The 24,301-nt window shown below is 39.3% G+C and overlaps 2 pseudogenes; both read right to left on the minus strand.

Moving 5' to 3' along the window:
• Positions 1–575: 575 nt before the first annotated feature.
• On the minus strand, positions 576–2,878 carry LOC114318436 (filament-like plant protein 4 pseudogene; annotated as a pseudogene).
• Positions 2,879–17,109: 14,231 nt separating this feature from the next.
• Positions 17,110–24,301, minus strand: LOC114296913 (filament-like plant protein 4 pseudogene; annotated as a pseudogene).

A 24,301-nucleotide genomic window follows, 5' to 3' on the forward strand; every position in this document is an offset into this window, starting at 1 on the left:
CATAAATAAATGAATAATATTAGGGATCATGAAAAAAATTATCATAAAATGCATCATAAAAATTTCTCATCCTTTGATTAGAGTGTGGTGTTTTATTGTAGGTGTAATCTAAAGATGGAGAATCTTTCATGATCATTTTTATGATCCCTAGCATTACTCTAAATAAATAAACAAAATCCTAAAGCAAAGTATGACTCTCTGTTAGAATATCAGATTCCTACTTTCAACACAAGCTAGGTGAAGCTAGAAGTGAAAGCTTGCGAGCATTTGAACAAGTCCAAAATTGTAAACACAAGGTGGATATAAGTATAAACCCTCACCTGGTTAGTTGTCACATCAGCGTCAGCCACTGTACAACTCTAATTCTTTTTAAAAAAAATAAAAAAATAAAAAGAATCAGAGATAAATCAAAATCTACTTGAGGCATTAGTACATATAAACAAACAAATATATAGACGAACAGAGGCAAGATGTACTTTCCGAAAATCATTTAACTTCTTAGAGGGAGAAACAAGAGACAAGGATCAATGGGTCACATGTAGAGGTTCAATTATCTAAATTTTTACTTTTAGTTAACCACATAAAACATATAGAATGGAGCAGGTTTGATATAATAAAACCTGATGCTGGCCTGATATTGATCAAGCCTTAAATTGATTCTGCAACTATCCTTTTGGACATTGTACCTGAAATACGTATCAGTTTGGGCAGGATGACCAGTATGCGATAAAAAAGCTAGGAACTAAAAATCCTTGAATTTGGCCAAAGCATCCTGATGGTTCCTCCATTCGTCTTGAAGCTTGTTATCTAAATTTTCTATTTTGGCAGGCAAAAGATTCACTTCAGTTTGCAACTCCCCTGCACGTGTTTCAAGAGACTTGTATGACTCGGCCATACATTTCAGTTGCCAAGCTGTTCAACATTTGAGCAGATGCCAAGTATGATTTAACTTCTGCCAGAAGCTCCTCTGTTCCCTGTAGCTGAGCCTTGGTGCTTTCCAGATCCAAAGCCATGTTATCTTTTTCTAATTTCGACTGTTCAAACTCCTCAAGCAAGCATTTCCATGATGTAGCATTTGATTCAAAGGTTGAAATGAAACTTCCTTCATGATAAGAAGCAGAATCAGAAAAGTGAGCACAACCATTTGAATATCTGTCTCCTGATGTGTCCCGAACCACCTTATTTTCAGGTAAAGCAACCTTGTCTATGCAATAAGAGCAATTGGTTTCCGCTTCATTATTCTTATAGCCCAGGACATTAAAGTGAAGTTCACTGGCTTTAATCAAAACACAAGAAAGGTCAAGAACAAAATCAAGCAAACTTATTTTGCTGTTAATAACCTTATCGAAGGTGGCAGAGAACTTCTAAATTTTTTGGCTCAGTACATCCCCATCAGGAGATGTTCCCTGGACAGCCGTAGCTTCATTCCCCAGAACCAATACAAAGTCATGAATCCAAGATATAGCAGCCACCAATTCGTCATTAATGGAACTATCTTTGGACAAAGACATTTCCTTCTCTTCGATTAGTTCAGTCCCTTCAAAAGAAGCCTGCCTATCACAAGTGGCATCAGAGCAGTGACTTTCCATGAAAACACAGCCCATGGTGTGGTGATGCAGGCTATCCTGTGTTTCCTGCACAACACATCCGATGTCGTCCAAAATCTTTTTCATGTCAACATCGTTGGACTCAAACAACATAGAGATTCGCATTTGGAATTTCATCAAGGGCAGTGGATCAATATCAGATTGTGGATTTGGTACTGGCAATTCCGTATTAGACTCATGATTTTCCTATGAATCCAACTCAGGCTGTTCTTTAGAATGGAAATGTGGGTTGATTGTGGTATCTTGGTTTGCCATTTCAGATCTCATATTATTTGAAATATCTGAACCAGAGATGGCTCCATTTGAATAATTTGATGCCAATTTCTCCATCTCCAGGAAGTCATCCATAACCTCCAGGTGATTTTCATTTTCAGCCTTGTTAGATTTCTCGATGTTCTTTCCCTTGAAATGGGAGAGCTCAGAGATCGATGTTGTAGCCCAAGAACCAGCACAACTTCTTTCATTGTCATTTCCATCTTCAGACATGGAGGTGAAGCTTGGTGGACTGATAGCATTTTTACTGAGAGAAGCTTCAGTGGGGATCTGAAGACTAGATTTAGATGGACTTTTTTGTTAATTATTAGCATGCAGTTGTGATTCTAAAATTTGAAGCTTGCTGACTGTCTTAGCACAAATATTCCTGGAAGCTTGCAATTCACTAAGACACATTGCCAATGCTTTTTTCAACATCTTTGTTTCTTCTTCCATTGCCAAAAGATGTTCAGTGAGAAAATCATTCTCTTTATAAAATTTTGGTACACTATCAAGGGAAAAGTTAGGCAATTGGGGTGGGTGTGGACTAGGAGGCTTTAGAGGAGACCTCCTTACTCGAGTTTCTCCGTAATCTCGGCCCAAGTTCTCTACTTCTAACTTCATTTGAGCCAGTGCTGCAGGACCTGGCAACTTCTTCCATACAAGACCACGCAATCTTTGGCACTTGCTTCTAGCTTAGCAATTTTCTTCACTCCTTCCAGATGCTTCTTGTTGGCTACTTCTGCAGATCTTACACACATTTTCTTTTCCTCATTGTTGTAACCATTCCGATTTGCCCTTAACTGTAAGCTATTAGCTACAAGTCGATGTGCAGCATCACCTAGATGCCAGCCAGAAATGCTTCCAGGGGGATCTTGCTTGAATGGAGAAAGCCCAAAGCAACAATTCTTTTAGAATATTAAGACAACACTGTCAAGTATCCATCAAGAGTAGAATCAATCAATTAAAAATTGGCACTTGAATGAAAAGATAATCTAGTATACCTTCGATTTTCCCATGGCTTCCTTCCATTATCCTCGTGCCACAAAGCTGGATCAGGTTTTAGATCCCCTATCTCAACCGACTAAAAACAGACAATAAAAAAGACAACAGAATGTGAGCTTATTTATACAGCTTAAGGTAATGTTACAAGGTAAAAATGTCCAGCACCAGCCATGCCACATGCCCATTCCAATAGAAAACAAATAATAGCTTCCAATACAATACAAATAATAACCTAGATCTGATAACCTCAAATTATAAGCCCACAACTCACAATGTGAAACATTTCAGTGCCTATATGACAGCTTTACACCACATTTATGCTTCTAATGTACATGAGAAATATGGAAACTAAGCAACCAGAACGACCATGAACATTACTGGTTAACAGAATTGCACAAACCAAATGCAGGGTACAGAAAAGGTTTCAATGGTGTGCATAGTTGAAGTTGCTAATTTCAGCTTATTCAGAACCTCCGGGCTAGTTGCTAATTTCCAATCACTACAGGATATTGCATCAAGGGTCAACTTTGCATCCTTATCTATTGGTGTTAGCTATGGATGAATTAATTAAACACATTCAAGAAGCTTATAATACCAATCACTCATCTAGTCCATAAGCCTTCAAGGAATTCCAGAGGCTTCTCTACACTTCCATATGTTGTGAACCATTTCAACTATCATTGTTATTTCAAATTGAAGCTAAATATTAGTTCCTGTCTAGCCTCTACACTTATTGTATGCAGTATACAAAATTCGGGAACCCTGCAATAGAAGAGTGAACTTAAGAAAATGCAAAATGCATCTTTGAAGAAAATGTGACAATCTTTGTCAATTGCCACTTGAAATCATAGCATTTAAACTTTGAAAGATTACTTACCTTCAAATGAGGCTTGCACAATTAGCCCTACAAAAAAGTTAGACAATGGCTTATCTTACCGACACTCTGTTAACATCTCATAGGCATAACATCAACAATTTACTGGACACAACAATCTACATTATAACTGTTAATGTGCAACGGTTACTCAAATGATGAATGCAGCATTAAGGAGTTGGCTAATCTTCAGATATAGGTACACTGCTTCAAGCCTCAGCCATTATAGAATGATAAAGATTCAATGCAGCAATGTGAACCTTCAAATCCCATTTGTCAGAGTGAAAACATTGACCTCAAACTTGCTTACAGATGACAAAATGAGATAAATCAATAACCAGAGTTAAACTAGGGGAAGCAAGACAACAGGGCAATTGTTTGTTGAGTTGGTATCAAAAGAAACATCCTTATATGCTATTTACTTTGCAAGAGCCAATTTGTGTTTGTACAATTTCAATAGCTCAGGTGCTTCTTCCTCATGACAGTTGACAACCTTCATTAGGAACCATTTTTCAGGTTTCTTCAACATAGTTGTCAAGTTAAAACTGTTGTTCTTAATCAAACCTTTCAACAACAATACTTGATACATTACACACCTTGGAACAATCCTCTTTTCTAAGCTAAAACCAATAAGTATAGGACTTCTTGCGAGAAATGAAGAATCCCAACCCATTTTATTGACAAAAAATTCCATCACTCTCATGATCTTATGCTCGGATGACACCATACACCACGGATTCTTCTCAGAAGCCACAAGAATCTCATCCTCAGACCAACCCCACTTCTTAATTTATTATTTTCTTATATTTTCCTATTCTTGGTCTCCAAGTATTCTTGTTGACCAAGACTAGTACTACCCTAGTTAATTAGTTCTTTTTAGGGTGAATTATACTAATAGTCCCTATAGTTTGGGGCTTGTATCGCTTTGGTCCCTGACTTTTCAATTGTGACACATTTGGTCCTGAATTTTGAATCTTGTTCCAAATAAGGACAATTGAAAATATCATTAAATTTTTCAAGGGTAAAATCGTCAATTTGATAAAATATAAACTAATTTGACAAAAATAAATGTCAAAAAATATTTTTAATTTTTTAAAAATTATTTTTATCCACCAATGATAAAATTATGTAAAATTAATAAAAATTACATGATTAATGTTTTCAAATAAATTTACATGATCATTATCCAAACACATAATAATAATTAATTTGGTAAAAAAAATAAATAAATGTCTAAAAGATTTATCAATTTTACATAATTTTATTTTTAGTGGGTAGAAATAATTTTTAAAAATTCAAAAATATTTGTTTGACATTTATTTTTGTCAAATTAGTTTATATTTTATCAAATTGACGATTTTACCCTTGAAAAATCTAATGATATCTTCAATTGTCCTTATTTGGAACAAGATTCAAAATTTATGGTCAAATGTGTCACAATTGAAAAGTCATGGACCAAAGTAATACAAGTCCCAAACTATAGGGACTATTTGTGTAATTTGCCCTTCTTTTTATATTACTTGGTATCCACGTATGCTTGATGACCAAGACTTTATCTAGTATAAATAGTTATGTAACCCTAGAGGCAAAGGCATTCTCTATCAGTATAATTTTCAAGTTACTCTATTTTGCTTGTGGATTCAAGGGTTTCTTTCTTGTGGATTCAAGAGTATTCGTCTACTAGAACGATATCTTGTTTCATGCGTATTCCATTGTGTCAAGTGGTATCAGAGCCAGGTTTTGCCTAGCTCAATGGCACAAGACAGAGATGTAAACATGATTTGAAATCTAAAATTTAGCTAGTAAAAGAATTCCTTCACAAGTTATTTCTAGTTTATAAATTGTATTCTATTTTCCAAACATAATTTTTTACCCATCAAGTTCTTATTATTTGCTCTAAGAAGTATAAATACTGCATCTATAACAATATTTTTTTTATTACGAATATGTTTATGGGCATTTGAAAGTTCCTTTGTCATACCTCCTACAAATTGGTGTTATGGAGAGTTTGAAGTTTGAAAATTATAACATCTATTTTTGCCTAAATTGATTGCAATATGCATATCATAATTTCAAGTTATGTATTTCTATGGTAAGCACAATTAGAGACGTATATTGCATGATCTATGCCGTTGTAATGTCAAGTTTGAAAGATACAATGAATGAGCATCACTTCACTGTTAATTATAATTGTTGGAGGGTCAATCAAATTTGGAAATATTGCACATATATATTAGCCAATAACATGTAAATTTATTTGGGCAAATTACACTAACAGTCCCTGCATTTTACCTCTTGTGTCATTTTGGTCCTTGTAGTTTTAATCTCGATTTTGACCCTCAATTTTTGATTTTATAGCATTTTAGTCCAATTATTAACACTGGTTAAAATTGTTGACGGAAAACAAACACGTGAGACGCACATGACCCTTTTTCAAGGGCAATATAGACATTTCACAACCCTTTCCTTGTTTCACCATCTTCTTCCTCTGGACACTTTGTAACACAATCACCTACCACCATTGCTTTCCTCCACTACCAAAATCATCCACGGCTAATCCCAACATCAGCACCATCCACCTCCACCACATCAAACCTAGTATCATCTGCCACCCAGACTACCAAACTCACCACTCTGTCTTTTGAACATACTTGCCATATCGATCACCTCCATCCAACCTCCTTCATCTACCCCTATCATCCCACCATCACCAAACAACAAAGTGACAGTCAAAAAAATAATAGAGAGAGATGATAACAATAACAATAACAAAGTGACAGACCACCAATTCCTCCAAATCAAATAGTAATTCAATCAAATCAAACAACAAATCATACAAATCAAATAAAAAAAATCAACCGAAGAAAAGAGAGAAAATAAGAGAAGAAGAATATTGGCAAAGAAGATTCTTTGCAATCTGTTGAATAGATCGTCGTGATCTACGAGAAGATCAACATCTCCCAACCCTGACCTCCATTCGTCAACTCCTTCACGACTTCCATCTGTCAACCCCTTCCTTACCTTGCTCAGCTGCGATCGCTTTGGGCTTAGTTAGCCCCTTCACAACCCCCCATCTATCAGCCCCTCCTTTCCTCTCTTTCACCATGATCCGCTCATTCTCTGTCAGAATCTCCGCCGTCCTCGTTCAGCAATGAGTCTCTCCCCATCTTCTCCATTTCCCTCAACGCTTCTTTCACCATTCTCCAACTGTGACACCCCTACCTTAGACCTCCAACCATGACCTCTCAATCTTCTCAACCACACTATTTTGTCATCTCAACACTGATAAGCCACCACATTCCCCTCCTCCTATTCCATTTTGTTTCTCTTTTCTTCCTCCTCCTAGTTCTCTCTTTAGAAAAATGGGATTTTAGGGAAAAATTATAATGAGTGAACTCTATGAGTTAACTTACTGATTTGAAGGCAAACAAATAGTAAATAGTATTGGTGAAGTTACTATTTTACCCCTAAGAGTATGGCATGTGCGTCTCACGTGTTTGTTTTCCGTCGACAATTTTAACTGGTGTTAACACTTGGACTAAAATGATACAAAATCAAAAATTGAGGGTCAAAATCGAGTAAATTAAAACTACGGGGACCAAAGTGACACAAGAGATAAAGTACAGGGACTATTAGTGTAATTTGCCCAATTTGTTTCCTTTATCCTTGGGAATATCCTTGGGAATTGGGTGCTTGGTTAGTTTCTAGGTACTGTTGGGATGTAACGGGCAGCTTCCTCATACCAAAAATGACCTATGAGAATTGATGGTACATAAACATGACACGCAGATTGGAAGTTAGAATCAAAAACGCCTTAAACTTAGTCGAAAAAAGGCGTTCGGGGGGCGAAAATGCAAAAATAGCCCCCCAACCACTGTTGGAATGTAACAATAAGCTTCCTCATGCCAAAAATGACTTGTGAGAACTGATAGTACATAAATAGGACACGTAGATTGGGAGTTAGAGTCAAAAACGCCTTAAACTTAGTTGAAAAAGGGGGGTTCAGGGGGCGAAAATGCAAAATAACTCTCCAACCACTATTGGAATGTAACGGGAAGCTTCGTCGTTTCAAAAATGACCTGTGAGAATTGATAGTACGTAAAGAGGACACGTAGATTAGGATTTAGAGTAAAAAACGCCTTAAACTTTGTCGAAAAAGGGCGTTCGAGGGGGCAAAAATGCAAAACAGCCACCCAACCACTGTTTGGATGTAACGGGTAGCTTTCTCGTGCCAAAAACGACTTGTGAGAACTGATGGTATGTAAATAGGACACGTAAATTGAGAGTTATACCTTAAACATAGTTGAAAAATGGGATTTCGGGGGCGAAAATGCAAAATAGCCCCAAACCACTGTTTTAAATGTTCTTACATTATTATTAATTGTTCAAAACCATATCCATTTGTGTTGTTTAAATATGCTGCTCACAAGTAGTAGTAGAAGTAGTTTTGATTTATGAGAAAAAAAAAAGGAAGATCAATATCTCTAACTCTGCTTCTAATATGATCTATTGTTGCATATTGATTCAGTTTTTTTTTTTTACTTTCCATTTATAGAAGTAAAACATAAACAAACAAAAAAGTCTACCTTCACTTTCGAACTTGAACATAGCTTTCACAAATGAACAATGACTATACTGATAAGAAGACAATTATCAATGTCTTTTTTTTTTTTTTTTTGAAGTTTCTTTAGAGCCTTTAGTCTACATATTATGTGTTTGCCCTGTTTTGTTGGAAGTTTAATATCACTTTGTTGAAACGGCTTAGTTTTGGTGAAATTATAATGGAGATTTATTTTTATCTTAGTACTAAATTGGAATTATGAATTGTCTATGTCAATACTAATTTGTTTGTCTGTTGAATTTCTAAGTTGCTAACTGCGATTTGAGTTGTTTATGAAGATTTATTTAGAAAAATTACTAGAATTTTTTTTTTTTTGAATAGAATTCTTTCTTCTTCTTCTTCTTCTTTTTTTTTTTTTGATTTTTTTTATACATTCAAGTATGCAAAACTAATGATTAATTTGAAAAGATTAATTACATTTGAGTTTTATGTGATTTTCTTTTATAATTTTAAATATGCCAATATTCAGTCAATACTAATGATTAATTTTATTTTTACAAATGGTTTTTGGCATGGAATTGTGGATACGACTTTTTTTTGGACAATTACAGAGGACATTATTTTAGTCTACATATTACTATCGTCTATATATATTATTTTTTTGGCGTGGTACAGATTACTTTTTGTGTTTATAGGGCATGGTTTTTGTTTAATCCTCTGTTCTGTATGAAATTACATTTTTGAGATTAGATTATACTTCGTTTATATGAAATTTCTATTACATTTGAAATTTGACGTTAAATATGAATTTTTTGGATGGTTGAAAGTGAAATATGTGCACGTTCTGGAATGATCGATAATATAATCAATTTATGGATTATTTTGTTTATATACAGGATACAGGTTGCACTAATAATGGAATGAATACAGGTGGTTGAGAAATTAATTAAAAACTCAGATTATAAAGTTTTTGGCTACTAAATATTTGGTAGCCAAAAATGTAAGCAAAGGTTTTGGGTGACTAAATATTTTGTAGCAAAAAAAACACAAAAGACTTTTAGTGACCAAATAGTTAGTAGCCAAAACAATATTGCCGGCTAAATACTTTAGTCACGAAAGAACAATACACCTTCACCAACAAAAATGTTTGGTCGTAAAATACAATGCAATGAAAATATCCAGTCTTTTGGCGACTAAACTATTTGGTGGCTAATGGTGGCATAAAACGGCGACTAAAATATTTAGTCATTGAAAGAGAATTTCATTTTTATCTGATCACATTCGGCGACTAAATCTTTTATCGCCAAAAAGTGACCGTTGGTGACTAAGTTTGTTTTAGTAGTCGAAGATAATATAATTAGTGACCAACGTGAATTTAGTCGCCATTGACTATTGTTGACATGGCTTCGGTGACTAAATGGGTAACAAAAAACTTTAGTCACCAATGACTTTCGACGACTAAAAAAGAACCTTCGGCGACTAAAAATTTGGTAGCTGAAAGTGTAATTTCCTATAGTAAACCCTAGCAAGACTAAACATAACTAAAAATCATTTGACGAGGACAAACTCCACGAATGAATTTGAGAACCTTATCTTAGTAATTTTGAAAGAAAAAAGGTGAACTTTGATATCCTTCTACTCCCCCCTTCTTCCATTCCTCTTATTTTTCCACCATCCAACAAAAAGAACTTCAAGCACTATAGATTGGATTAAATTTTCCACAAATGGATTTATAAGAACTTTATGAATGATTTTGAAGGGGGAAAAAAAAAAACATGAATTTTGACCTAAACCTTGGAAATTCTAGTGGCACAACTATTCTAGTACGATGAATGTCATACCTTTACCTTAACGCTTCAAATGGAAGCACTTCAATACCAATTCTCTCGACTACTTTAAGTATGAAATGAAACCCAAATCCCTTTATTTCAAATCCATCAACACACAATACCATGATGTAAAATACATCGAAAGCTAATTACTAAGTCTCCAGCATGTGTAAAATAAAAATGTGTCCAACTAAAGTGCTCTACCATGCTTGATCAAGTAACCAAGATTTATTGACTTAAAGCAAGGAATTGCTTTAAAGAACCTCAAGCAAACCAAGATTTTAATAATAACATAATGAACCATATCTAATAAATCTAAAGCCAGAGAACTGTATTCACATCAAACAAATCGAAATATGTGCAAAAAACCATTCTCATATGGGCTCTAATATTGAAACATTGTGATTCTTTGTGCTCCCTCTAAACCTTGGTTGAATGCATCTCCTTTATTATTTGTTATTATCTTTTTGATTTCCATTACCTTGCTTGACCATGAAATAAGCAGACACGCATAAGGGTTTATCACAAAAGCAAAGGTGTACGTCTGTACAAGTAGATGCCTTATATATTGAAACAAAATGCAGAAATAATAATAATAAACTGCTAACAAAAGGAATGTTAATGACAAGAAAAGAACATGACACAATTAATCCTTCTTCGGGGATATAACCCCAGCAGGTGGTCGAGTGATATGTTTGTGAGCATCTGGAAGTCTGTATATAGCACATCTGGATAGTGAATAAGGAAAAAGTAAACACAATGTAATAGCTCAAGATAAAAAAAGGTGAATTCAATTAATCCAATACAAAATTATTTTGATTGCATGTAAGCTTACTTGACTTGATTGTCCATAATATCTTCCATTCCAGAAACTGGTGACCGAAAAATTAGGGAGCAAGGATCTCTAGCACAACGGGCTATATAACCATTCATCCCACCACTGTATGTAGCCCTAAATAAAATCAAAAAATAGTTCAAACAGATTTTAAATTTATTTTTAGCATGGGATAGGTTAAACACGAAAATATTCAGGTGACTAGCAAACAAGATATATATCTATAAAGTCCATGATTTAGCAATGATGATATTGGACGAGGGGCCAAGATCCGTTATTACTTGAACATAGTGTTAGACCATAACCTATTAGTTGGGTGGGTCTGTTAGTCTCGCTGACCCATCAAAAAGGTCAAGATTGGATGTGAAGGAATGTGATGCAAGTGGGTAATGTAAACCAATATGTATGTTCATTAAAAAAAATGGGCAATCCTGACCATCCTGGAAACCACCATAAACTGAATGCATGGAATTATTAAGACAATTATAGCACAAGTACAAACCTAACTCAGCAACAAACATTTTTTTGTTTGGAATATAGCCATGACACTAGGAGATAGTCAAGAAAATATTTGGGACAAGATTAGAGTAAGATGATTGTACAAGGAAAACAGTGCTTGTTGTGCAAACACACACACGACGACAAGCCACATCAGCACCACGCCATTATCCAGTGTCATTTGTGACACATGGATCAATCACATATCTTTGTATACTTCCTTTCTAAGTTGAGTCATGGTGCTGCCTTGACTTTCTGATCTTTTCCGGATGCAGAGTTAGGAGTGGAAGGAACTGTTCTGGCATGACGGGGCCTATCCCGATTTTCCAACTGGCTTGAACTACCCTTAGGTGGAGTGGGGAAGGCATCATCCACAGTCTTGGCCACAACTGCGAATACATGCTGCTTATTCATCCCCCCGGCTTTCAAAGCCTCGACTGCCCACAACAGTTGTTCAATAGGATCAGCATCTGTTCCCACTTTGTTCTTACCTCTAGCCTCAGCCTGATCGAGGGTTTGGGTTGCTGTTAACACATCATTGTTATAGCTTGAGGCAACCTCAGTTTGGCTGAGCTCGATCACAATCCGTCTTAGTAACGGGGGCTCTTGTGGTACAAAATTCCCGGCATACGATATGGTTGGTGGCGAAGCCGACATTCCATAAGCAAGATCAGCCACGGACCTCTGGAGGTCGCCGATCATTCCCATCAACTCGAACGTGGTGGGCTCGCAGGCCTGATACAACTGGGGTGTCCAGATCGGGTGTGCAACATGCGACCTGGGCGGATGTGGTACATTAACGTTGGTCTCATCCCGCAGGGTGATTCCTTGGTCTAATGCGGCTGCCATAACCACAATTTCCTCTGAATTTTGGGTCATCGAAAGTCCGCTGAACTGAATGGAGATGACGCAACCGGCGATTGACGGATTTGATATCTGCCTTACCTCAGCGAGGGAGAACACTGGCTATTCTGTATCAACTCTCTGAACTGAAAGAGAAAGCACGCAGCATTTCAGCCCAAACAGAACAGACACTAGCGTAGCTGAATAACTGTATTCTACCACTGATCACTGTTCCCCAAAATCACTGCCCCAAAACACTGAATCTGATACCCGCAGATACAACTGATTCCCCAAAACACTGATACTGATGCTCTCAGGCCTGATACTAAAAACTTGCAAACTGGTATGTACGTTCCCTATAGAGATACACTCTAAAAGCACATAGCAAGCAAGTGAGAGCCAAAACACCCCTATGTTGGGGTAGGTTTCCCTGCCCTATTTTGTCAGGAGCTAGGGTTTCACTACGCACGCAGCGGTTTCAAACAACCTAACATCGGGTAAGCAACATGTCCTATTTTGGAATGGTCACTATTGATTCCGAATATGCACTAGGTCGAATTGTCAAAAAGGGTGCCCCGGTGAAAACCGGGGATTGTGTTCTCATACTGGCAGAGCCCATGACCAGTCAACCTTATGGTCATGCCTTGACAAGACAACCCTCCGGAAAACCGTTCAGGAATGGCAGATGGCAAACACGGTGTCCTAGGCGCACCAATGCACATGCAATGCAAAGAAACACATAAGTGCAGTCAAAACAAGATATCATGAGTTCGAGTCAAGTTCTCCTATTCCCCAACAGAGTCGCCCGAAACTGTAGATGCGCCCGAGGGCCTCACGCTACAGTTCGGACTCCTTTTGTGTCGGTTCTTAATCTGACCTCACAATGTGCAATGTGAGATTGATAAATCACCAAAGAGTCCAAATCTGGCAAATCATTTTGAGAAAACATATTTTTAGAAAAGAAGTGCCAAACATGGACTGCTTTGCCAAATATAGAGTCGCCACCTAAATATTTTTTAATGGGGGAATTTAGGAAACCTTGACTCGTTTGCCTAAGGCCACGTGTCCGTCATCACCAAATTCACCTCGGCTCGGGAACTTGGGTACGATTGGGGAAGGTCAGCTATGAGCACCCTCTCTCGCCCGATCCGAAGATCAACCTCTACTAACCATGATATCCAGTTTTGAAAACGTTTTGTATTCTTATTCCGATTAATTAGCTAATCTTACTATGTGATGCGAACAACACGAAAGTATAGACTAGATTGCCTAATTTGGAACAAAGTATCGCATATTCGTTTGTTTGGAAAACGTTTTGAGGTTTGCTACTCGCAAGTAGGCTAAAATACAGATTTTAATGAATTATTCCAACTCAAACAATCCAACCTTCACCCACAAGCACTCAGGCAGTTTATATCAACTAAGCATATAGCCACATGGTAAGCATGCTGTCATGTTAACATTCACACTCATGCGAGATGCTAAAGCATAAAACACTTACAGCGTACTCCGAGCCAAAACAAAGAACTTGTTAGCAATCATGCATGATCCAAGTCCATGTTAAATGGCTAATGCAACACATACAGAATGTCACTAGAATAGGCTCGGCTAATCTAAGGATGACATGTGAAATGCAACAGATAGCATGTATTCAAGTTTGATTTGAAATACTATGCAGTTAGCATGATGCGCGAGCTCGGTGCATGCAAGACAAATGAAGGATGCGCGCATGCATTGCATAAGGTATGCTAAATTAAATATGTCCTAATACTAACCATCAAAAGCAGGTAAGTAAAAGGGAGAAAGAAGTGGGGGTTGGAAGACATGCACACACGCACCCACACTTATTACAAATTCTCCCTCGCTCGGAGGGACCAAGAGAATATACAAATTGATTAGCCTACAAGCTAATTAATTATTATAGACCACTTAATTAATTAACAAATTAACTAAGCTAAGGAAAGTAGTAAAAGGCCTCGGGAAGAGGGTCCAATACAAAGCGTGCTCGGCTCCACTCAAAAGTCCACTGTCATGCACATGTTGCCTCTGTTTCCACTGTTTCCCTCCTCTGAAGACTGCACAAGTCCCAAGGTATGCTCTCTGCACACTGTGGAACACCACCGGCTAAGGGGAATTGTCACTAGCCATGGGGAATGCTCATCGGCCACAAATGAAGCTATCGGCCACCAACTGTTGGTCAGTCGGCACTAAAGATGGCCCGCTGGCCAAAGCTTCCTGCAGGATCCTGTTTTGACAGCAGTAGAGGGAAAACATGGCATGGCAATGCATTTCAAGCAAATGTGTGCACCAACACATCCCTTATCATGTTTATGACTCAAAGGGGTATGGTCCTCGATTCTCAGACCACCAATCGCGCATTTCGATGCATGATGGCCCAAGAAACCAAGTTGTGTATTTTAATTGCAAATGAAATGCACATCAAACAAACAAATGAAACCCAACCTCTATCATACTCAATTCAAGAGGCAAGGCATGCATGCAATGGAATGCAACCAAGGCATGGAGGCTAGTGTGCAACATGAGCATGAGGGAAATTATGCAAGCTAGGCACATAACCTAAGCAAACAAGCATGCAAGGCATGAAGCAATGTTAACCAACAAGTATGCAAGATGCAATATGGATGTTCAAGCATGCAAACAAGTATGTGATAAGTCAAGTATGTGACAAAATGCGAGGCAAATGTACACACAAACATTGATGCACACATGATCCAATACTTGAACATAAAGAGAAACTCTTAAGCACACTTAAAAGAAGACAATCATGGACATAAGGCATGCATTGTAAGCTCTGAATTACATGAAAGGAGGTGCCAAACCACTTAAACAGAACAAGCAACGCATGCACAAAGCTTAAGATTAGCCCAAGGATTTAAACTATAATCACATGACACATGAAGCAAATGACCAAAGTGGATCAAAACAGTCCTAAATCATGCACAAGTAAGCCCCCAAAACCACTTAGATGGCATCTAAATGATCTAATTCTAGAGGCATACGCAATAGCACAAAGATGGAGCATAAGACACCAACCTCTTAAGGCATTAAAGGGGCATCAAATGCAAGCATACAAGTATATCATGAGGACTGAAATGACATGTTAAGTGGTTCCAAATCACTGAAACAAAGGAAGTAAAGCATGCTCATGGTTCATGCACTTAAAGCTAACAAGCTAAAATGTAAAGAGGGTATGCAAAGCATGGCAAACATGGCTAAGACAACCAACATCAGACCTTAAGCATGGCAAAACAAGCCTACAAGCTTCACAAAGCTTGGCTAAAACAAGTAAGCATGGTAATCTACATGCTAAGTACATGTTGAGGCAAATGATGGCATTACAAGACATGTATGCAAGGAAAGCATGGTGTGTCTAAACCAACTTAACATAGTGCTATATCATGGCTAAATAACACTAAAAAAGAGCTAGGACATGGCCAACATGAGCCTAAACTAGATGCTCACACATGAGGCTTAAATGGCCAATTTTGAAGGCAACAAGGAGAGGGGATGGCCCTCTCCTTCTTAGGACCTCAAACCACCATCCTCACCACTGAAATCCCTCAAGATTTCAGTGGTGAGGAGGCCCAAGCAAGGTGGTCCCGGAGCTCAACCAAAATAGCACAAAATGGGGACAAACAAGCCCTAAGAGGGGTCAAACAACCTCAACCAACAAAACACCCTTGAACAACTATCTTAAGCAAGTAAAAACAAGAATTTTTTCAGTTATACACAAAGTATAAAACAGTATGCAAGATGGGTCAAAGACTAGTGCAAGAATGGGGGATAAAAAAGAATAGTGCTCACCCTTGAAGAACTCTTGAAGAATAGCAACCTTAGCCCCTTTCTTCTGATCAAAATCAACTCAAAGCTCCAAGAACACCCTCTCAGAGCCTCCCCAACCGAAGTATGGTGTAATAGTGTGTGTCTTAGTGCAAAACTAAGAACAAAACACACTTTTAAGCTCTCAAACACACACAAATGAAGAGAGAGAGGGAGATATACAGAGAGAAGGTGATATATATATATATATATATATCAGATATGTGTGTCTAAGGTCTGGTTTTGCTGAACCCAAACAAAGGAGAAGAGAGGTCTCCTATATAAACAAGAGAAAGTGTTAAGCTTCTCAAAGAAGCTAAACAAAAGGGTCAAAGGGAACAAACTTCTAAGAGAAGCTATCCCAAAGGTCCAAACTTCTTGGGGAAGCTAAGACAAAGGGTCAAGCTTCCTCAAGAAGCTAGACCAAAAGAGTGCAAGCTTCTCTAAGAATCTTGAGTAAAAAGGTGCAAAGGTTCAAAACAGCCACACCCATACATGGGGGGCAGGGTCCGTGCATTCCAGCTGGCACAACTAGCTTGCATTATGCCTAAAAAAGGCACAAAGGTGGTACCGGCCAGAAAAGGAGGCCATCGGCTAAATAGAGTGCCGGTCGACCATCCAAATAGCCGACCGGCCATCACCAATGGCCGGTGGAAAGAAATCAAGGCCGGTGGCCTCAAGCCTTGGCCGGTGATGTGTGGGGATGGCCAACAAGCCATTCCCTGCCTCCCAAAGCAAAAACACAAGTGTTTGGTACAAAACCAAACACAAAACAATCGAGTCGAGAGATCCTGAGACAAGGCGCATAGCCGAGACCTCCGGGAACTCAAGACGAACACAAACAAGGATGATCACCGAGTGTTCAAACGGTGACGTCCAAGTCTTGAGGACGTTCAAAAATGGGGTGTCTACAGTAACTATCCTTTTGGACATTGTACTTGAAATACGTATCAGTTTGTGGGCAGGATGACCAGTATGCGATAAAAATGCTAGGAACTAAAAATCCTTGAATTTGGCCAAAGCATCCTGATGGTTCCGCCTTTCCTCTTGAAACTCGTTATCTAAATTTTCTGTTTTGGCAGGCAAAAGATTCACTTCAGTTTGCAACTCCTCTGCATGTGTTTCAAGAGACTTGTATGACTCGACCATACATTTCAGCTGCCAAGCTATTCAACTTTTAAGAAGATGCCAATTGTGATTTAACTTCGGCCAGAAGCTGCTCTGTTCCCTGTAGCTGAGCCTTGGTGCTTTCCAGATCCAAAGCCATATTATCATTTTTTAATTTCAACTGTTCAAACTCCTCAAGCAAGTATTTCCATGATGTAGCATTTGATTCAAAGGTTGAAATGAAACTTCCTTCATGATCGAAAGCGGAATCAGAAAAGTGAGCACAACTATTTGAATATCTGTCTCCTGATGTGTCCCGAACCACCTTATTTTCAGGTAAACCAACCTTGTCTATGCAATAAGAACAATTGGTTTCTGCTTCATTATTCTTATAGCCCAGGACATTAAAGTGAAGTTCACTGGCTTTAATCAAAACATATGAAAGGTCAAGAACAAAATCAAGCAAACTTATTTTGTTGTTAATAACCTTATCAAAGGTGGTAGAGAACTTTTGAATTTTTTGGCTCAGTACATCCCCGTTAGGAGATGTTCCCTGGACAGCCGTAGCTTCATTCCCCAGAACCAATACAAAGTCATGAATCCAAGATACAACAGCTACCAATTCTTCATTAATGGAACTATCTTTGGACAAAGACATTTCCTTCTTTTTAGTTACTTCAGTCCCCTCAAAACAAGCCTGCCTATCACAAGTGGCATCAGAGTAGTGACTTTCCATGAAAACACAGCCCATGGCGTGGTGATGCAGGCTATCCCGTGTTTCTTGCACAACACATCTGATGTCGTCCAAAATATTTTTCATGTCAGCATCGTTGGACTCAAACAACATAGAGATTCGCATTTGGAATTTCATCAAGGGTAGTGGATTAATATCAGATTGTGGATCTGGTACTGGCAATTCCGCATTTGACTCATGATTTTCTAACGAATCCAACTCAGGTTGTTCTTTGGAATGGAAATATGAGTTGATTGTGGTATCTTGGTGTAGACACCCCATTTTTGACCGACCTTAAGACTCAGACGTCACCGATTGAGCGCTTGGTGATGTTGCATAATGTGCTCGTTCAGAAGTTTTAGAGTCGCGGCCGTGAGCCCTGCCTCCGGACTTCCGAACCCTCTTCTGTGCCTTGTCTCGGTTTGCGAACCAGACTCGGTTTTCTCTGTTTCTTTTCCTGAGGGGAGGGAGAGGTCCTGTAGACCATCTCTCAATGTCCGTAGGCTACATTTTGTGGCCGTAGGCCATTTTGCCCATTTCGGAGTCCGGTTCCCGGTTTTCGGGACTGTAGGCCGTGTGCCTCGGTTCGGGACCGCTTAACCATCTCCTATTGCTCTAATTTTTGGCGTACTCCTTATTTGCTCCCTTTTGAGGGACACTGGGGGCTGAGAAACCCACTTCGTGGCCGAATGCCACTTTCGGTGCTTAACAGCCCATTTTCGGGACCCCGAACTGCGCGTTTTGGTCCCCGAGCATTCGTTTTGCAACGGTTTTCGTTCATTTTTGGCAGGTACCTCTGTTTTATCACCGGGGAGGTCACTAAAGGGTGGGAGGCCAGCAATTGTTGCAGCAACCAGTTATACATCCTCCGACGCCCTCCGGCGCCCGTTTTTCGCACTTCCGGGCTAATGTTGAACCCCTTAGACCCTTTTTCTCGAACTTTGAACCACATATTTGTGATGTACATACATGAGAGGACCCTAAAAGTTCATGGCCGGCCATTAATTCAACTTGACCCTTTTGATCCCCTCCTTCCGGGCTAATGTTGAACCCCTTAGACCCTTTTTCTCGAATTTTGAACCACATATTTGTGATGTACACACATGAGAGGACCCTAAAAGTTCATGGCCGGCCATTAATTCAACTTGACCCTTTTGACCCCCTCCTTCCGAGCTAATGTTGAACCCCTTGGACCCACTTTCATGGACTTTTAACCACAGGGTTGTGTTGTACACAGATAGGAGGACACCACCAGTTGGTGGCCGGCCAGAAAATCTGATTGACCTTTTTGACCCCTAGCCGGCCGGCTAGGGGGTGTGGCCGGCCGGTCACCTGCAGCAAAAGTACCAGGCCGGCCGAGCTCCTTGCACTCTTCCCTTTACAGCTGTGGAGCTTTATCCCCCAGAAAAGATCTTTATCCGGGGGATATTTTGTGGGGGAAAGTTACTCTCCTTTTCCCCCACCTTTACACCCCCTTTTTGGCCCTTTTAACAAGCAAGCTAGATTATTTGTTGGGGTTAGAAAACTTCACCTTCAAGCCTCCATACACAACTCCATCTCCATACCTCTCATTTCCTTAAAAATTCCTAAGTCCCTAAGCACCATTTCTTCTACACCACCAAGCTCTACCACCACCACCTCATTTCCAGCAACAAGGAAGGATTCTCAAAGGCTAAAGGAGCTGCAAATTGATCCAAGAAGCAACAAAAGTCTTAGTCTTCAAGGGTGAGTAACATTTCTTCACTTTGACCCTTTTTCTTGATCCATTTGTAAGCCCCACATGCTTTTTGTTTCAAGCTCCGGCCCTAACTGAAAAGGGCCCTCTTTTGAGCTCATCTTCACTTTTCATTAAGGGCTCAACCCTGTTTGAGCCCTCCATGATACACTTGCTTCATTGATCCTCTTATATGTTATAATTTTGCATGCTATTTTTGGACCATGAGTAATCTGTTTTTGAGCATGTTATAAACTGATATTAGGCTTATTTTGAGCCCCTCTTCAACATTTAAGAAGGGCTCAACACCATTTGGGACTTCCATGTTATACCTACCTTTATATCCCTCTTTTCTTCCCCATTTTTGCATGCAATGGCAGCCTACCATGCTTTTGTTTTTGACCATTTTACAGTTCTTAAAAAGTGCTTATTTTTGTCCATTCTTCATTTTTAATTTAGGTCCTTTCATGGTTTGGGGACTCCATATGCCACTTCATGTTATATCTCTCTTTTATTCCCCATTCTTGCATGTTTAGTTAGCCTACCATTCTTTTGTTTTTGGCCATTTTACAGTTCTGGAAATAGTCCTATTTTGGCCCATTCTACATGTTTTATTAAGGGTCTTTGGCTGTTTGGTGAATATTTTGCATACCTCATGTTATAGCCACTTTTGAGCCTCATTTTACATCACATTTCTATCATGTTTGTATACTGATTTTGGGGCTTCCATATACTGTAAATATTCATATGTTTTGTCCCTCTTCAGTTTTGTAGAAGGAAATTTTTCAGTTTGGATTTTGTTTATATCACTTGCTTCATTACCCCTCTTTTGGCCCCTATTCTTGCATGCTATTTTTGCCATACCTATGCTTGCTTTTTGGCCATGTTTATAACTGTGAAAGTGCCTTTTTTGGGACTGTATAGCTTCTGTCTTTGCATTGCATGTCCATATTGTGCATGTTTGGCATAGCTATAGGCCATTTCGGGTGCCTAAATTCGCATTTCGGGACAATTCCATGCATTTCATGTCATTTCGCCTCATTTCGGGACTGTTTTCCCCCATATTTTAGTGCTGAAATTCTGTTAGAATGATTGCTATTCATGTTTCCATGTCATTACATCGCATTTTGTCAACGCCTCGGTTTGCGCGCCCGTGTGCACGCATTTCGAGGCACTTCATTTTTATCCGTCGGCATCCTATGTGAGTGTGGCTGAGGCTCACTCATGTTGGTATAAGCCCATATCATGTTTCCATGTCATTACATCGCATTTTGTCATCGCCTCGGTTTGCGTGCCCGTGTGCACGCATTTCGAGGCACCTCATTTTTATCCGCCGGCATCCTATGTGAGTGTGGCTGAGGCTCACTCATGTTGGTATAAGCCCATATCATGTTTCCATGTCATTACATCACATTCCGCCATTGCCTCGGTTTGCGTGCCCGTGTGCACGCATTTCGAGGCACCTCATTTTTATCCGTTGGCATCCTATGTGAGTGTGGCTGAGGCTCACTCATGTTGGTATAAGCCCATATCATGTTTCCATGTCATTACATCGCATTCTGCCATTGCCTCGGTTTGCGTGCCCGTGTGCACGCATTTCGAGGCACTTCATTTTTATCCGATGGCATCCTATGTGAGTGTGGCTGAGGCTCACCCATGTTGGTATAAGCCCATATCATGTTTTCATGTCATTTGCATTGCATATGCCATTGCCTCGGTTTGCGTGCCCGTGTGTACGCATTTCGAGGCACTTCATTTTCATCAACCGGCTTCTTATGTGAGTGTGGCTGAGGCTCTCTCATGTTAGTATAAGTCCATGTTGCCTTTTCCATGCCATTTTAGCCATATTGTATTGCGTATACCATCGCCTCGATTTGCGTGCCCGAGTGCACGCACTTCGAGGCATCTCATTTTCATAACATTGTGCGTGCTAGGCTGTATCTTAGTTGCATTTCATGCATACCATGCATATTGCATCGTGTCCGGAATAGGAGTTAGCCCGGGCACTGGAAACGAGGTACATTTCGTACTCCGAGTGACGGAATGTGTCTCAATTCCCCAGTCACCGACACTCCGGATTATCCATGATGGAGTTAGGTTTTAGCTGTAGTTTCATGTGCATTCATCCTATATTGAGTTGTGCATTTCGACTCCTCGGCCATCATGCCTCGGTATGCGTGATTGGTGGCACGAGGATCGAGACATGCATATATCTGTGCAAATACATTGCTATGCCCCTTTCCTGCTCTCTGTTGCAGTAAAACGAAGAATCAGCAGCTTTTTGGGACTTGGCACGCATTTCAAGAACAGGTGTAAACAGAGGCTAATTGGGGCATTCCGGTGGATTTCCGCGCAAGACAACCCGGACATGCATCATCCATTAGAAGCAAGGCAGTCCCTGGCTTGCACGCCAGTTTTATTTCCTTTTCTTAGTTAATTCATTAATTAATTAGAATTTTGTAATATTTTGGACTGTAATATTCTTTTATTCGGGACTGTAATATTTGGACTGTATTATTTATTCGGACCCTCTGCGCGAGGGCACAACTGTAATAAGTGTGCGTGAGTGTGATATATGTCTTCCAACCCCACGTCTTTCTCCCTTTTATTTATCCGCTTTTGATGGTTAGATTAGGGCATATTTCAATTAGCATACAGTATGACAGCATGTTTGCATTCATTCATCTTTATTGCATGCACTGGGCTCGGCGCATCATACTAACTGCATTGTACTTTCAATTCTAAATTGAATACATGATAGTTGTAACATTTCATATACCATCTTAGAATAGCCGAGCCTGCTATAGTTGCATTTTGCATGTGTTGCATTAGACATTTCTGTATAATTAGGATCATGCATGATTTCTAATGAAGTTCCCATTTTGGCTTGGAGTACTCGGTAAGTTCTATGCTTTAGCATCCTTGCATGCGTGTGAGTGCTGCCATGAATAGCATGCTTACCATGAGGCTATGTGCTTATATGATACAACTGCCTGAATGCCTGTGGGTGAAGGTTGGGTTACTTAAATTGGAATAAATCATCAAATGTTTTAAAAGCCTACCTGCGGGTAGCAAACCATTTTCAAAAACAAACATGAAATGTTTCGTTCCAATTCAGGCGACCCGGTCTATATTTGTATGCTGTGCGCATCACATAGTAACCTAGGCTAATAAACCGGAATAAGGACACACAAAGTTTTCAAAAATTGATATCATGGTTAGTAGAGGCCGGTCTATGACCGGGCGAGCGGGGGTGCTCATGAAGTGACCTTCCCCAATCGTACCCAAGTTCCCGAGCCGAGGCAACTTTGGTGATGACGGACACGTGGCCTTTTGGCACCGAGTCAGGGTTTCCTAAATTTCCCAAAATAAAATATTTAGGTGGCGACTCTGTATCTGGCAAAGCAGTCCATGTTTGGCACTTCTTTCAAAAATCAGTTTTCTCAAAAACGATTTGCCGGATTTGGACTCTTTGGTTCAGATTAGGAACCGTGACATTTAAGAGTCCGAGCTGTAGTGACCCCAAATGAACAGAACGGGACTAACCCTCCCGGGGCGTTCGGGGACGTCTACACTTGGTTTGCCATTTCAGATCTCATATTATTTGAAATATCTGAACCAGAGATGGCTCCATTTGAATCATTTGATGCCAATTTCTCCATCTCTAGAAAGTCATCCATAAGCTCCAGTTGATTTTCATTTTTAGCCTTGTTAGATTTCTTGATGTTCTTTCCCTTGAAATAGGAAAGCTTAGAGATCGATGTTGTAACCCAAGAACTAGCACATCTTCTTTCATTGTCATTTCCATCTTCAGACATGGAGGTGAAGCTCGGTGGACTGATAGCATTTTGAATGAGGGAACCATTAGTGGAGATCTGAAGACTAGATTTTGATGGACTTTTTTGTTGATTATCAGCATGCAGTTGTGATTCTAAAATTTGAAGCTTGCTAACTGTCTTAGCACAAATATACCTCGAAGCTTGAAATTTACTAGTGCACATTGCCAAAGCTTTTTTCTATATCTTTGTTTCTTCTTCCATTGCCAAAAGACGTTCTATGAGAAAATCATTCTCTTTATAGAATTTTGGTACACTATCAAGGGAAAAGTTAGGCAATTGGGGTGGGTGTGGACTTCGAGACGTTAAAGGGGACCTCCTTACTCGAGTTTCTCCGTAATCCCAGCCCAAGTTCTATACTTCTAACTTCATTTGAGCCAGTGCTGTAGGACCTGGCAACTTCTTCCGCACAAGACCACGCAATCTTTGGCACTTGCTTCCAGCTTAGCTATTTTCTTCACTCCTTCCAAATGCTTCTTGTTGGCTACTTCTGCAGATCTTATACATATTTTCTTTTCCTCATTGCTGTAACCATTCTGATTTGCCCTTAACTGTAAGCTATTAGCTACAAGTCGATGTGCAGCATCACCTAGATGCCAGCCAGAAATGCTTCCAGGGGGATCTTGCTTGAAAGAAGAAAGCCCAAAACAACAATTCTTTTAGAATATTAAGACAACAGTGCCAAGTATCCATCAAGAGTAGAATCAATCAATTAAAAATTGGCACTTGAATGAAAAGACAATCTAGTATACCTTCAATTTTCCCAT

Source organism: Camellia sinensis, chromosome 12 (genome assembly GCF_055761805.1).
Source record: "Camellia sinensis isolate YWXY chromosome 12, ASM5576180v1, whole genome shotgun sequence".
Lineage (NCBI taxonomy): Eukaryota > Viridiplantae > Streptophyta > Magnoliopsida > Ericales > Theaceae > Camellia > Camellia sinensis.